A 16,324-nucleotide genomic window follows, 5' to 3' on the forward strand; every position below is an offset into this window, starting at 1 on the left:
TAATAAAGAGGGTGTTTGGACTTGTGCCTGACAGTGCTGCAGGTGTGAGACACAGACAATGACAACCACTTCACTCACTGTCCTGCACAGAAATAAATAGCACACTGAATTGCACAAGCCTTGTGTTACACAAATTGACCTACTGGCTTTTTCAACATCGGTGAATTGCTTTGTGATAATTAAATGGTGTGCTATACAAAAGGGCATGCGTGTATATATATATACACACACAGTAATGTTCAGAGGACATTAAAAGGGCTCATTGAGAAAAACAGGCACTTTTCAAGCATTGCATGACTGAGAAAAAGGGCACTTTTGGGGCATAAGGGCAGGAAGGCAGGGGCTTAAGGGGAAACTATGGCCCCCAAGGGAAGAACTATAGTTACCAAAAGGGGACTATAATGCCCAAAGCCGCAGCATGATAATGTAATTTGAGAGAGTTTGTAAAAAAAAAAAAAAAAAAAAATTATTGACTATCGTCACAGGGGCAATAGTTGGATCTATTTTTGGTTATGTGATGAGGTTTTAACCCATCACATGCCAGAATTTTAAAAAGGAAAACTGCTGAGTACCATAAGGTGCAAAATCAAAAAGAAAAAGAAAAGTAAAGTAGGTACACAAAAATGTGAATACTTAAAATTAATTATATCAGGACGTTTCGGACTACAAGTCCTTCTTCAGCTGGATGGGAAAAAAAATTATAATAAAATTATATAGATAGATAGATAGATATAATGTATGGCAGTAAAAATGTCAGCGCCCAGGATCAGCTTTTAAAACACACTCAGTGTGGAATCTGATTGTCATTGATTGGTACTCAGTTGTAAAGGTGAGGTAAGGACAGCTTTTCTTGTTTTGAAATCAACACATTAGTGAATGGATTCACTTAATACCTGCCTATAAATGCTTCATAGAAGGGAATTTCGAGTACGCCACAAGTAAAGACATTGATGTGATACGGCCACCTGAAATTTCTGTGTGTCGGATGGCTTGCATCAGATGATGATCTGTGCCGTTTATTCTTCCATCAGTGTGTGCATTTACTAGAGCACCTCAAGATGTGTCATTTACATCCTTTATATACCTACCTGCATGAAAACCTCCGGGGGTGAGAATTTCAACTTTCGGTCTGTAATCAGTCATAGAGAAACAGTAGGCACTCGTGTGAAAACATGACCACTTTGTGCTTTTAATTAGGCATCTTAAACAACTTCTAAAAAGCCTCACGCATTTTATCATGTGTAGCTGTGTTTTCCCTTTCTCTTACTATTTTAAATGGATTGCACATGTGTAGCTTATTAAAGTCATCAATTAAATTAGAAAATCACTAATTTGCCTATTTTGACAATCTTCCAAGATGTTCAGTTCCAGTGGTTTGATTTCATATGCACAACAAATCAAAACTACAGAAGCAATGGGGTGTTCTAATACATGTGCACACTGCTGTATATGGATATATATATATATATATATATATATATATATATATATATATATATATATATATATATATATATATGTTATTGGGTGTTGTGTAAGATAGACAGTGATAGCCAGTAATTCTACTTGTGGATATGGGCCTGTACTGTAGAGCACCATGTGTCATATATATATATATATATATATATATATATATATATATATATATATAAATGACTTGGCCAGTCTGTGATTTTTGATTCCAGAAGAAAAAAAACATGCAAATCCTTTCATCTCTGCTAGCTCTGCGTGCTTCTATAAAATCCCTAATAATGAGACTACAAAAAGGTAGGGGCTAGTAAGGTTTGATGTTTTTTTTAGTTTTTCGTGCACAATTAAAACTGTTAAGACACAAAGCATCCGGTACACAGGGGTGAACCAGGAGGTGTTCGTGACACACGCAGGTGACCTGGTCCACATCAGCTTATTATAAGTTTATCTCCGATTATTCTAAATGAATTGCATGTGTGGCCTATTAAAGTCATCAATTACATTTTCAGTGACTGTGCTTTGATTTCATGTGCACAGCCAATCAAAACTACAGAAGCAATGGGGTGCTCTAATAAGATCTTTATTTAAGAACGCCAGAACATTTTAATTGGAGATCTGAACATCTAATATATACACGTGTTAACCTCTGTCCTGTTCGGAATGTGTCCTCGTGTCACTTCTGTCTGTGGCCTCGGGTCCTACCGTGTCTGGGTTCATATTGACACCATGCAGCACTCTGATGTAATGCGATTGGACAGCCTCACTACAATACTGGAGGCTCACTGATCTGTAGCCTGGAAGGAGGGCTTTTCAAGTCCAGTCCTCTAAGGCGAGCAGATCTGTTCGAATGCCAGACGTCCAACCCCAAATAACTTGTGGTTAGAGCTAGGAGCCTGGGGGTGAAGCTGGCCTTGAATCCCAATCACATCTCATCCACTCCTAGAATGATTGTGTGATCTGTAAGTGGTGTAGGCTAGCGGTTACAGAGAGGACAAACAATGATGGGAAAACTCAAAAATAATCAAGTGAGGTTCAGTTAGGAAACTCATGTGATAGATGATTTATTAAAGCTCAGACAACACTACTGCATTATACATATTTTCATACTACATGCTTTGACCTCATCTTTCGAGGTACCCCTGCCCATAAATTAGCTTGCTGATAAGTGGAGAGGCTGACCGCAGAGATGCCATGGGCAGGGGGGAAAGATAGCTGCCCTCCCCTGTAAGACGAAGCTAACAAGCAGGCACACAGGGGGGACGTAAGGGATTGAGGTGAGATAGAAATCCTTTCCTTGCTGATCGTTGGATGTATCGTTTATCGAAAGATGAATAGATAGTAGCTATTTGATGGAGGATTTGATCTGGTATTGGATTGATCTCAGGTTAAAAGGGAGTTCCCTGCCTGAACCACCGCTTTGCGTAATGAAGAGATAAACACAGAGAGACGATCATCTGAGCACAATGACGTACCCACCCTAATGTGAAGATTATCTCTATGGAGGGTTGAAACTTTTTCTAAATGTTTTAATATAGATGACAGACTAAGAGGGACTGTCACTAATTCATTGTGATTTATTTAAATGATCTATTTTCGCTTTACGAATTAATCACTGCAATTCTGAATTCAAACCCTGGTGAGGATGCTACTGTGTCAAGCTGGCTGTTGAAATATATAAAAAAAAAAACACACACGTAGTATAAAACAAGTGGACTGTCCTGCTTATAAACCTCCCTCCTCCTAAACACAATCTCTGGCATATTGCCAGCGAGCACCATCCTTCCTGCCCCCCACCCCCCCACGCCAATCAAAACTCTACCAGTGTTCAAACTGCGAACATCCAGAGCACAGAAAACAAACTGCACCACATTCTGTCAAAGCAGCAGACAGGCTTACAAAAAAGACATCCAGAGTGCTATTATGATAAGCTTGTTAAAGCAGGCGGGGCTAAATTATTTTTAATGCCTTTTTCGGCTCAGATTATTATTAGCATGGTTATTATGGTGATTCATGAGATCTGAGGTCTGGTTCTCCAAGCAATTGTATTTGTTGACGTAATACAAAAAAAAACACATTTTAAATGTTGCGAAACTATCCTAACGGTTAAAAGTTCACTGCTGCAAATGGTTACCTACCACATGTAGCACACACTTTTTAGTGACGTCCTGGCTGCCCAACCCATGCAGATACAGCTTCACCAGAGCCGGAGTTTGACTCGTGGCCCAGGCAGAGGTTAAGGCGTGGGCCCCTCCCTCCTCCCTCCTCCCACCCGCACTCTGGATGACTTCCACTGCTGCTTTGTTTGGAAAAGGACTTTCACATCAGAAATAAACAAATCACTTAAAACATTCAGAATGTGAACGAAAAGATCAGTCGGCCTAATTACTGTCACGTACCTGTTAAAAGATAATGCTAGCATTTTATGTGAGCAATTAAACAGTGTCATGAACTAGACTATGCAACTTTAAGGTGACACACCGTAATGTGCAAATGTATTTGAACACCCCATTTCTTCTGATTTCATTTGCTGTGCATATGAAATCAAACCACTGTAACTGGAAAATTGGGAAATTGTCAAATTAGTGATTGTCTAATTGAATTGATGACTTAAATAGGCCACACATGCAATTAATTCAAAATTGTAAGAGAAAAGGAACACACTTTGTAGATATGACCTAACTTAGCCTAGTGGGGTCCCCCATGGCCTGGGGCCCCAGGCAACTGCCCGGGTCGCTGGCCCCTAAAACCACCTCCGAGCATCACGACTGAACTAATGGGTTTGAACAAAGAATACAAACTAAAAGCAAAGAAGTCATGGGGAGAGTGACAGGAAATTGAGAGACGTGGATTGTGGCCAGGATAGGAAAGGTGTTGAAAGCTGATTGAGTTATGATTCAGAGGCACTTTAGTTAACATGCGGCAGGTGTCAGTGATGCTGTGGTTACATCAGAATGAGTCTGTCTGTCTGTCTGTCTGTCTGTCTGTCTAGAGAGAGAGAGAGAGAATCTGGCAGAGTATCTAAAAGACAAACACTTATTAACTAAATACAGTCAGTGACCACAAATTGGATATTGAAACAGGCAGCACAGAGCACAGTGCAGACCCAGAGACTCTGTACCCAGAGACACAGCGGAGAGATTGAGACTGAGACCCACTTCATCCTTCACTGTGAGAGACACAGAGAGAGCGATACTCCCTCAGACTGGCTGACAGAATAGAGGGGCTGTCTGTTCCAGAGCCAAGAGGAGAAACTGCAGGTCTTTCTGGGGGAGAGGAGAGGAGAGAGGGAGCAGTAACAGCTGCAGAGTTTGTAGAGTCCTGCCACAGAGCCAGAGACACACAGCAGACAAGCCCGACACACACAAATACCACTGTTTATTTAATGTCTGTTATTTTGTGTTCTCTAACACATTGTGTCTTTGGCAATACTTGTTCAACTTGTCATGCCAATAAAGTATTTGAACTGGAACTTGAACTTGACAGAGACAGAGAGAGTGAGTGGGAGACCGTTTTCCTTCATTTGAATACACAAGTACACTTAATTTCGACGAGAGTGTAGATCTCCCACTCAGAATGTCAACAGCAAAGCATTATAAATGTTTAAACCACAGCAGGTTCTAAATGAACAAATTAATTAGGTAAAAAAAAAAATAGATTCACATCAGCTTTTCGTCTTTTTTTTATTTCGATTTCATGACTTCTATGATGGCTCCCTCTAATCAAGCTGAGAGAGTACTTTCTCTTGCACTCTGTGTGACAAACCTGGCAAAGCAGAGAGTGTGTGAGAATGAAATACACTCTCAACTTGATTCGAGGCAGCCCCCGAACACTTACAAACAGACGTGATAATAACAATGCCCCTGTTGTGCTTGTCTAGGTTATTTAACTGAGAAAGCACATGTGGGAAAGTCAGCTCTGAATGGAAGTGGAAGAGTGACGGTATGTTTCTGGCAGGTAGCCCTCTCCTATCAAGACTGGAAAACCTTCAGGACTCCGGCTGTTAGGTGAGTGCAAAACTTCAATTTCAGTTAGAAAAGCAACAATTAATCGATTATTGATCGTCACGGCAAGCCTCAATTAAACATCCATTGATCGATCAGTAACTAGCTACCTGGTTACTCTTTGCTTTCCTTCATGGAATGGAAATAAGACTCCCACTGCATAGCAGTTTGATCCATTCCTGGTTTTACTAGGAGTTTACTAAGACACACCTGAGCTTGTTACTGTACCTATATGCTGTGGCTTATCAAGCTCGTAGTAAAACCTGGAATGGGTGAAACTGCTATGCAATGGGAGTCTTACTTCCATCCCTGGCGTTGCTAGTCGATAATCATTCTATTAGGAAACTGGTTGACTGCACCTCCACTGATTTTTAATATCCGTCTAAAATACTGCATGATTCTTCAGTGTCTGTATTGCACATTCATCCCTAGTTACCTCTCCGTGCACTGTGCCTCATTACGTGGCAAGACCGTGTTTACATTCCAGTATGTTTACATTGAAATAAAGCTGATACCTCAGGGACAGGGTGAAGATAATGTTTAACTTGCATGGTCTGGCAGTGCAGATAGAGTGGAGGGGTAGCAGCTTCATAAACAGAAAGCTTCAAACCAAAAGGATATGCATGGTGTTCCAGTCATCATTGCAGGCACTCAATTGTTTTTAAATTAGTAATAATGGGGGCGGATTGCAAGACGCATATTTGAGGAGAGAGGTTTATCTGTTCCAGTAAGCACCAGTGTCTAGTTTGAAGACCAGTGTCTAGTTGGAAGACGGATTTCTCTTCCTTGACCATGGTAACAGTGAACTGTTAACCTTGAGAAAAGCTCAAAAGCAAAATAATATTGTTTGAGAGAATTTTTATGATGTTTAATAAAGTCTCAAGGCAGCTGCTGATGGGATTGGGGGGGTTCATGAACCAGACAAGCACTTCCGCTGTTTCAAGTCTGGAATGTGGCAGGGCAGGGGGGCTTACATAATCCACCGGGATCAGACAGCTCCAGAACTGGGGCTTCTTCAAACATCCTGCAGGATATCAGTGGTCAAAGTGTCTCTTGAGGAGGCTGTGGTGACCCTTATAAAATGTTTTTTTGGTATTTTTGTGGTTTTCCCATGGTTATATTATGCATTTACCACAGTTTACCCTGGTCTGCCATGTTTAATAACAAGCTTCACCATACCTCCCTATGCTTTATTATACTTGGCTATGCTTTTACTGTGGGACAGTTTATAAGGGGTCTTCTTAGATTTGCTGGCTACAGTTTAGTGTAATCAACAAAAACTACAAAATGATATTGCAAAAGTCTACCAGAAGGAAGCTATAATAGTATTACAGTATTTCATATTAGATTTTGAAATGTCATTTTTTTTTAACTTGTCAGTTTTTCGTTAAGTATATGGGAAACGACAAAGCAGTATGGAATTCAACATGTTAACTGAACATTATTCAGCAGGTTTCATTCGACTTTATGAAGCAACATTAGTTAATTCTGCAGGGCGATGCAAAACTTTTGCCACAGCTGTACAGTGAGTGTACAGGGTGCTGGAGGAGTGCGTCGGAGTGCAGTCAGGGTGTGGGTACAGTGAGTGTACAGGGTGCTGGAGGAGTGCGTCGGAGTGCAGTCAGGGTGTGGGTACAGTGAGTGTACAGGGTGCTGGAGGAGTGCGTCGGAGTGCAGTCAGGGTGTGGGTACAGTGAGTGTACAGGGCGCTGGTGGAGTGCGTCGGAGTGCAGTGAGGGTGTGGGTACAGTGAGTGTACAGGGTGCTGGTGGAGTGTGTCGGAGTGCAGTCAGGGTGTGGGTACAGTGAGTGTACAGGGCGCTGGTGGAGTGCGTCGGAGTGCAGTGAGGGTGTGGGTACAGTGAGTGTACAGGGTGCTGGAGGAGTGCGTCGGAGTGCAGTCAGGGTGTGGGTACAGTGAGTGTACAGGGTGCTGGAGGAGTGCGTCGGAGTGCAGTCAGGGTGTGGGTACAGTGAGTGTACAGGGCGCTGGTGGAGTGCGTCAGAGCGCAGTGAGGGTGTGGGTACACTGAGTGTACAGGGTGCTGGTGGAGTGTGTCGGAGTGCAGTCAGGGTGTGGGTACAGTGAGTGTACAGGGCGCTGGTGGAGTGCGTCGGAGTGCAGTGAGGGTGTGGGTACACTGAGTGTACAGGGTGCTGGTGGAGTGCAGTCAGGGTGTGGGTACAGTGAGTGTATAGGGCGCTGGCGGAGCGCAGTGAGGATGTGGGTACAGTGAGTGTACAGGGCGCTGGTGGTGTGCGTCGGAGCGCAGTGAAGGTGTGGGTATTATTATTATTATTATTATTATTTATTTCTTAGCAGACGCCCTTATCCAGGGCGACTTACAATCGCAAGCAAATACAAATACTTTCAAGTGTTACAATACAAGTAATACAGTAAGAGCAAGAAATACAATAATTTTTGTCCAAGTGTGACAAACCACAATTCAATAATACAGCAGATAATAGTGATAGTTACATCAGGATATGATTAAATAGTGATAGTTACATCAGGATATGATTAAGTACAAAATACTACAGGTTAAACACTTGGCAGATTACAATATTCTGAAGTACAGGATTAAATGCAGTAAAATAGGGGGCAGATAAGAGCAAAATAAAGCACATTTAAATGAAGGGTGATAGTGTCTCAGGATACAAACAGAGGAGTTCTACAGGTGCTGTTTGAAGAGGTGAGTCTTAAGGAGGCACCGGAATGTGGTCAGGGACTGGGCAGTCCTGACATCTGTAGGAAGGTCGTTCCACCACTGCGGAGCAAGGGTGGAGAAGGAGCGGGCTCGGGAGGCAGGGGAGCGTAGCGGAGGTAGAGCCAGTCTTCTAGTGCAGGCGGAGCGGAGAGGTCGAGTGGGGGTGTAGGGAGAGATGAGGGTCTGGAGGTAGCTGGGTGCAGTCTGGTCAAGGCATCTGTAGGCTAGTACAAGAGTCTTGAACTGGATGCGAGCGGTGATCGGGAGCCAGTGGAGTGAGCGGAGTAGTGGAGTATCGTGGGCGAAGCGAGACAGAGAGAACACCAGGCGGGCAGCAGAGTTCTGGATGAGCTGGAGCAGACGGGTGGCGGACGCAGGGAGGCCAGCCAGGAGGGAGTTGCAGTAGTCTAGGCGGGAGAGTACCAGGGCCTGGACCAGGAGCTGGGTGGCATAGTTGGTGAGGAAGGGTCGGATTCTTCGGATGTTGCTCAGGAAGAATCGGCAAGTGCGTGCCAGAGTGGAGATGTGCTGGGAATAAGAGAGGCAGGGGTCCAGGGTGACTCCAAGGTTCTTAGCGGAGGAAGAGGGAGAGAGTGTGGTAGATTCCAGAGGAACAGAGATAGAGAGATCAGAGGAGGGGGAGGAGGAGGGAAAGAAAAGGAGGTCAGATTTAGAGAGGTTGAGTTTGAGGTGATGCGAGTGCATCCAGGAGGAAATAGCAGACAGGTACAGGGAGTGTACAGGGCGCTGGTGGAGTGCGTCGGAGCGCAGTGAAGGTGTGGGTACAGTGAGTGTACAGGGTGCTGGTGGAGTGCAGTGAAGGTGTGGGTACAGTGAGTGTACAGGGCGCTGGTGGAGTGCAGTGAGGGTGTGGGTACAGTGAATGTACAGGGTGCTGGTGGAGTTCAGTGAGGGTGTGGGTACAGTGATTGTACAGGGCGCTGGTGGAGTGCGTCGGAGCGCAGTGAGGGTGTGGTTAACGGGATTGTTAGCAGCCCGGTCAAGGGGATCCTATTTGAGTAGCAAAGCAGAAGCAGTGGCTCCAGATGGCGGCTCGTTAGAGGCAGATCACATGCTGGGCTACGGCTCAGGATCGGGCTAATTATAGCTAATCAAGCATGCTAGACCAACCCCCCACCTCCCTCCCTTAAAGAGACCTACTCCTGCAATGAGCCAGAAATCTGATATTGATGATGAGCCTAGGAAAATACATACAAAAAATAATGCACCTTAAGGGGCTCCCACCTTATAAACGTTTCTCATAGAAGAGTAAGAAATCATCATAGAAGAGTAAGAAAGCACAGAGAGGTACGGTAAAGCACATTAAAAAACATGGCAAACCAGGGTGAGCTATGGTAAATGGATAACATAAATAACCATGGGAAAAGGGTAAACATACCATGCCAAAATACAGTGGTAAACTTTGATAAGGAGATAACAGAACAGGATTAGGAGGACATTTAATTCATTATAAAATGCATCGGAGTCAATGGGGAAGTCCTCCTTTCTTTAAATAAATAAATACTTAGTTGTCTCTATTTTTGTTTGTGTTGTGACAAGCCAAGAACTAGAGCTAGTATATATATATATATATATATATATATATATATATATATATATATATATATATATATATATCTGTATATATATATAAGATGTGTCCTTTTAAGAGAGTCTTTCTAGAAGAAGCTGGAAGATTGTAATAGTTTCCATAAACCCAAACTATAGCCTGGTACTTACTAACCCCGAAATAAAATTAAAAAAAAAAAACCCACACACACACCGAAAAAAACAAAAAATAAAGAATTGTATTTAGTGCAGTTCAGCGGTTCCAAGTTGTGGGCTCAAGCAATCCACAAACTCCCACAGCGGTGGGCGTTGTTAGTTTGAAGCTGAACACTTTGGACACTGAAGCCAAGATTTTTTTGGTCTTTTTCTTTCTTTAAAAGCTCAGGAAGTTCTCATGTGACGGGGCAGCAACTCTGTTTATTCTGCAGGAAAATTGCTTCCATATACAGGAAAGGAGCCTTTTTAGCAAATCCTTGATTGTACGGAGGGGTAGGTTTCTAATAACAACCAGGTGCCAGAGCTAGTAGGCCTAAAACAAAAGAAAACTCTAAAGCTGAGGGAACACAAAGCCACTTTTCGTGTTCCCTCGACTTAGGGATCAGATTTGCTGAATTTAGCTAGGGGGCTTTTTCCAAGGGCTGAAACCTTGCTGTAGGCTGATAAACTACAAGTTGTTTTTTTGAAGCCCAGGGTTTCAAATCCAGCCCCCTTTGCACTGGACCCTCGTTAGGCAGCTTCCTCCACCAGTATGGAGAGATCCCGTTCTGCCAGCCCAGTAATCCTAACTGGGGCCCAGTTTGAAACCGGTTTTGATTTCTGCTGGTTTTTCAAACTGCTTTGATGTTGTCAGAAGAAAACATCACAAAGGTCAAGCTAAACTGAACCTATATGCTTGAAAGTCTTACGTTGCCAATAAACACTGCATTCGGCTGCTAACAATAAATATAATTATGTACTGCATCGATCCAGTTTTTTATCTTGTTTTAAGGTACCCCCATGTTTGAAACAGGCCCTCTTTGTGTCTGAACTTCTCTTTCTCCTTGCCGTTGAAAAATGATCTTTAAGAGACCTTTAAGACTGCCGCACACTTCCTGTAGGTGGATCACAGGAGCACAGGAAGGAGCAGAGGTCAGTTCCCTTCTTCAAGAAAAAGGGAATTCCCAGCAGAACACTGAGTTGCCATGGCAATCCCAGAGGTTCTTGGAAAGTGCCGTGCGGTTCCATTTGAGAGCTCCAGAGCGTTCTGGGGTTTCTTTATTTTAAGACCACACTGCTGGTTGGTGACAGGTGATGTATTCGCTTTTAGACCGTCATCTAACCATTCAAAAAATAAATACATGGGTTTAAAAAGCCTTTGACCACTGCATAAATACGCCTTGGTGCACCAGTGGTTAAAGAAAAGGGCTTGATACCAGGAGGTCCCCTGGTACAAATCCCAGCTCAGCCTCTGACTCACTGTGTGACCCTGAGCAAGTCACTCAACCTCCATGTGCACCGTCCTTCGGATGAGACATAAAACCGAGGTCCTATTGTAAGTGACTCTGCAGCAGCAGTTGATGCATAGTTCATCCCCTAGTCTCCAAGTTGCTTTGGATAAAAGCATCTATTATATGGGATTGAGCTCAGGTGCTGAAGTCATTAAATGGAATAGATAAAGTTAACCCAAGACTTCAAAGTTAGTACAGAGAGAAGAATAAGAGGGCATACATGGAAGCTGAGTAAAAGCAAGTGTGGGAAGGAAGGTAGGAAGCACTTTTTTACCAGTTATAAATGCATGGAATAGCCTACCAGCTGACGTAGCAGGATCTAAAACACTGGCACTAAAAACAAAAAGACTAGATTCTGTGCTTTTAAATTAGACCCCCCCCCCCAGTAGGGGAGAATGGTGTGCTAACAACGGACAAGCCTTGATGGGCTGAATGGCCTTTTCTTGTCTAGGATTTGTGATGATTGCTTTATTTTTTGGACTCTGCGGAGAAAAGCGATCCACGCAAACCCAATCAGCTGTTTCTTCACTCATTTCACTCAAAATGGTAAATTAGCCAAGTCAACACTAACTGCTAGACCCTAGAGATAACCTGCTATGACATAAGAGTTTCATTTCCATCTCTGGAATACATATAGGTGGCTGTCAGAACACAAGGATGACAAAAACTAAAACCAAGTTCAAAAAGCCAACTGCAGAACTCAAACAGTTATCCAATTATGCCATGCAAGCCAAGAAGTAGTACGTTCTTCACACTTAATCGCAACGTTACAACGGGGCTTCTGTTATCCATGAGGCACAGAATCACGGTCGACGTTTCAATGCAGGACACAGGAAGCGAGCGGTGTGGGTTGTGCGAGGGTCCGATCGGGCCGAGCCGTACGATTGGGAAGACAGTTGGACGGGTCTCGCTCTGCATCCCACGGTCAGGCTGTCTGCGAGGGAGTGCAGCTGACCGCCCTAAAGCAAGATGAAGAGTTTAGGCTGGAGCACACCTGCCAAACCCTCCCTGCTCTCCAGCTGTCCTCGATCACTGCACTAGAATGAGTCACATTATCATTGGCAGTTTTCCTGGTGCTTCATTTTCAATGTCAGTAATTTAGATGTAAATGTCTACTTACTTTTTAACTCTTTACGCTACACACTTCTGCACTAGAACTAACGAAACAGTTCTGCTGTCTTCTGCTGACAAGCACGCTTTTATATAAGGAAAGCCTACTGTAAAGCTCTGGCCAAAAGTTTTGCTCAATAGAATGAGCTCATTTTGCTTCATAAAGTCGAATGAAACCTGTTGAATAATGTTACGTTAACATACTGAATTACATACTGCTTTGTAGTTTTCCATATACATAGAGAAAAAAACTGACATTTCAACATGAAATACTACTGTACTACTATTATGGCTTCCGGTATAGACTTCTGCAGTATCATTTTGTAGTTTCTTTGATGACATGATGTAAAATAAAAGATCTAAATGATGTTCATATAGTTCTTTTTTTATGTCTCAATCCTAAAATTCTAGGTGATGCAAAATTTTTGGTCCGTAGCTGTACATTCTTGTTATGAGTGGAGTTTTCTGCCTTTGCACACCTCAGCAGTGCTGATAGAGTTAATGCTTTCACACTGCAGGAAGCAACCATCTGCTCTCTTTCCAATGTGAAAACGTGCAAAATGCCATCATTCCCTTCCATCTGCCTTAAAACACTGAGCGTCAGGAACAGACTCATAGCGAGCAGAGCAACATGGGCAAGGACAGAACACTGCAATAGCATGCTTAAAACATAGCAGAGCTTTACCACACACTGGTATTTTATTCTGCTGTTCCATTCAGTCCCTACAGCCAAGGAAACGCAAAGGTAAGCATTGTAAAAGCACAGAGAGGCGTGATATTGTTCACTGTTATTGCTCATTGTTACTTATTTTAATATTTGTCTATGTTTAATGTAAAGTGCTTTGGGGCGATTTATCGTGAAAGGCGCTATATAAAAAAAAAGATTGATGGATTAATTAAGCACATTAAAAAACAAAGCAAATTATAATAAACTATGGTAAATGCATAGCATAACCATGGGGAAACCTTGGGAAATTACCATGGTTATAGTTCACAGCACAGACAGTGGTCCTGATGCAGTACAGCACTGGTTAGTACACTTGCGAGACCACTGGTGGGTCAAAACTGTGATGCCACTCCACCAAAGGCAGCCACGTACCATGGCATCTTCCCTCATGGTACAGGTTCGGCACACGGCCCCTTAAGATCATTTTGCAAGCGTTCCCAAAAACACAAACGAGAATACCATCAAGAGGAAGGCAGCACTGGAGACAGAAATCCCTGCTGCTTTTTTGTTGTTGTTCTAATAATTCTCAGTTACTTGGTGGGAGTAATTTGCTCTGCTTGTGAACCAGGCTCCTGGGACCCTGCCGGTGTAAAGGAAATGAGTTTGGGGCCTCGTTTCTGAGCCCGCCCTTCCCTCCGCTCTTATCAGCATTGCTCATCGCGAGCCGAGGAGCACCCAATAAAAATATAAACCGGGGGTTAGCGGTAGCACTGCTCTGGCATGTCTCCGCTCCCTCTCCCTCTCTGTGGGTGGTTGGGGCGGGCCGTCTGAGGTCAAAGTTCACCCCTAATGTCTTTTTAAAACAATGACAGCTTTTGTTTTTGCTGGTGTGTGTGTGAGTGTATGGTTGCAAGTCAACCATTGAGCCTCCTAACTTCCCACAGAGTAATGTGAAAAACATAAAAATCCAGCATTGTTAAAATACTCTGTGCTTCACTGCTGTCCATATCCATCGCCAGGCCTTTCTTATAAATAAGAGGCTGTTCTGTTCCAAAAAAGGATTTCCGTTTCTACAATGGTCGTGTAGAACACACATCTTGAAGTAACTAGCCCTATTCATGCTTTGACTGTATTAATATTGATGGTTTCCTATCTTTAATGCTGCCAAACAGCTTAGCACTTATAGTAACACCAGTTTTAACATGAGAGGGCTGTGCTGCACAATGGAACACAGTTTGTACCCAAGTAATGTTTCTTTGACAAGTTTAAATGAAATTAAATATGCTTTTTTTTAATTAAAAATGAGTATGGCGAAATATCAGTATGACAAAAACGTTGATGGCCGTCACATATATAAACAGTATGCGTAGAATAGTACAGAATAAGAAATGGACGGACGAACATACTGACGGCCGGCTGTCTTCGCTGTACCCACTGGAGAGGATAATTAGAGGGGGGGGGGGCGTGACTGACCTAGTGCGTTATCGATTTTAAAATCCTGTTAATTAAAATGTCTGGGTTGTGTTTTTACCAGGCAAGAAGCCACAAACGCTGCAGACTGCCCTGCAGGTACTAACGACTCCCTTGATCGCTGCATTCACTTTTACAAATGGGCTCTATAATGTGCTTAACTGTTGTTCAAATAAATGTGAGGCCGATCAATGAACAGTCCATTGTGGAACTGTATCTGGTTTTTTTTACATTCTTCACATGGTTTAGCATTCCATACACTCATTTATTTTCTTTTACAGCACACAGTAACACAGTATTGAATTCAAAGCAGGCCCTGAATACAACCCAGCCTGATACCTTTGTACATTTTCTAAATCTGACTATCTGACTACAGTACAATACAAATGTATTTTTTACATATAGCGCCTTCCCTTCACGCCATGGCATCGCAGAACACTGTGACAAGTTAATAAACAAAACAAGAGAGCTCATATGTACAACACACTCCGGCTACAACCACTTATACACAAGCACATTCAAAAAGGAATGTTTTCAATCTAGAATCCATCGTATCACCCTGCCTAATGTCAACCGGAATAGAGTTCCACAAGCCAGGAGCACAACAGCAAAAAGCTCTGGCTCCACGTGATTTGAGACGATTTATTTTGGAACAACTAAAAATTCTGTATTTTCTGATCTCAAGGAACGAATAGGAATATACAGAGTTGGCAGTTATTGGAGACAGGATGGCCCTAACCCATGAAGGACCTTGTAAATTATTACAGCAACTTTTAAATCAATTTGGTAGCTCACTGGTAACCAATGTAAGCAGTCTGGCAGCTGTAGCCTGCTGAGTTTAGTGACAGATATACCAACAAACAACTAGGTTGCCTTTGAATGCTATGTGTTTTTTAACGGCAAATTAATAATATTTTAACCGATGCACAGCTTGCAAATAATGGAAACTAAAAACATATACCCCCCCCCCCCCCCCCAATACAATCTCCGAACCACCAGAAGTTTACCTTAGACTGGAGTCTGTATTCCTGGCAGCCGTACCAGGGTTAGTTTGATTTGTCTCTGCAAGCTGGTTAAAATTAACAGGCAAGTTCTGTGTGTTATTTATACGAGTCACGTGGTGCACAGCGCGGTTTAAATCGCGTGCCGTTTCCAAAGCACTTTAAAAGAACCTGCAGTGTTGTCGCCAGGCTGTGATTAAACGTTACGAGTATACCAACGCGTCATTTAATTACATTACTGTTTTTTTTTTATTTTATTTTTTTTTATCTCAGATCCAAAACAGAGCTGGCATATGGCAGTCATTACACCCCCCCCCAAACCCTGCCACGCAGCTGCAGGTAGTATGAGGCGGTTGCCTGTGTTCACTACCTTACTTAAGCTAAAAATATATATATTTAAAAACTGGCAACAGTATCTAATGAACCAAAGTGCACTCACAGAAGGCTATAGGAGAATATTAAAAATATTTCAAACTGAACCGGGCACTGCTAGCTGTAACGCATATCTGCAACATACCGTACGCTGCATTAAATAGACGTCATCCTGTCTAATATCTCTATACTCATACGCTTCTGATTGATCTGTTTTCCATAGCCAGGGGATGTGTGGTGTAATTGTAGTAGTGCATTACTTCCCCCCCTCAGTCTTCACTCGTTTCCTATTGGGGTTTGATGCGACTGCTGTGAAAGCAGCCAGAGAAGGTGCAGCAGGAGACGCTTTGCCAAATTTCCTGAGCTCGTCCGAACGACGTCGCAACATCCGAGCGCCGACTTGAAGCGTTTATTGTTCCGAGGAGGTTTGAATCGGTCACCCCCGGCCCTTTCTCAAGCAGCAAACCTA

At 43.0% G+C, this 16,324-nt stretch overlaps 1 protein-coding gene across 1 annotated transcript in view; it reads left to right on the forward strand.

Moving 5' to 3' along the window:
- Window positions 1–16,324, forward strand: part of LOC117401970 (KN motif and ankyrin repeat domain-containing protein 2) — a 64,708-nt gene that overhangs the window by 23,033 nt on the left and 25,351 nt on the right. The window contains exon 2 of the mRNA XM_034002747.3: window positions 5,348–5,474. The gene's annotated coding sequence lies outside the window, so the exon portion shown is untranslated. The remainder of the gene's footprint in view (window positions 1–5,347; window positions 5,475–16,324) is intronic.

The sequence above is a fragment of the Acipenser ruthenus genome, chromosome 36 (assembly GCF_902713425.1).
Source record: "Acipenser ruthenus chromosome 36, fAciRut3.2 maternal haplotype, whole genome shotgun sequence".
Classification (NCBI taxonomy): Eukaryota; Metazoa; Chordata; class Actinopteri; order Acipenseriformes; family Acipenseridae; genus Acipenser; species Acipenser ruthenus.